Source organism: Triticum dicoccoides, chromosome 3B, assembly GCF_002162155.2.
Source record: "Triticum dicoccoides isolate Atlit2015 ecotype Zavitan chromosome 3B, WEW_v2.0, whole genome shotgun sequence".
Classification (NCBI taxonomy): Eukaryota; Viridiplantae; Streptophyta; class Magnoliopsida; order Poales; family Poaceae; genus Triticum; species Triticum dicoccoides.
Window position 1 is genome coordinate 356,839,448 of NC_041385.1, and position 864 is coordinate 356,840,311.

Here is an 864-nt window from a genome sequence, read left to right on the forward strand (position 1 = left end):
AGTTTGTAATTCCTGATAATATTCTTCTACAGAATTTTTCCCTTGTCTTAAACGCTGCAATTTTTGAAGCAATTCACGTTGATAATATGGTGGAACCCAACGCGTACGCATAGCAGTTTTCAAAGCAGCCCAAGTAGTTGGAATAGGATATAATCTACAATGTTCAGACCACCATACACATGCAAAACTAGTGAAAGCACAAACAGCAGCAGCAACTCGTCTCTCCTCAGGATATTGTAAACATGTAAATCGTTGTTCAGTTTCTAACTCCCAAGTAAGATATATATCAGGAACATATCTACCCTCAAATGGTGGAATATTCAATTTCAGTTTAGGAATATGGACATCATCGCGTACCTGAGGTGGTGGTGCAGGCCTACCATTACGAATATATACCTGAGGTCGACCTGCTGGTGGTGGTGCTGGTGGCTGCTCGTAGATCTGATTTTGATCAACCTCATCCTTATAATCGCCCGCATACTCATCATCCTCCTGGGTACCAGCAGGAGCAGTAGCAGGAGCCAAAGAAGCACCAACAGCAGTAACAGCGGCACCAGAATTTTGTCCTGGCACAATAGGAACACGCTGTGCTCGTCCATACTGATGCGGAAGGGGGCGTAGTTGTTGTTGTTGCAGAGGTGCGACAGGTGCAGCCGGTGGTGGAAGACGCGCAAGCAGTTCACTAAATCTGTTATTGAGCTTTGTTTCGAACGTCTTCTCAAGGCCAGTGATCTTCTCCATGGCCTCTTCAAAATTGTTCAGCACATCTGGTACCTGTTCAGTCATCATTTGCTGAAACATATCATGAAGCTCCTTGTTCGATAAATTCTCCCAGTCAATCTCGTCGGCTTGTGATCCTGGCAT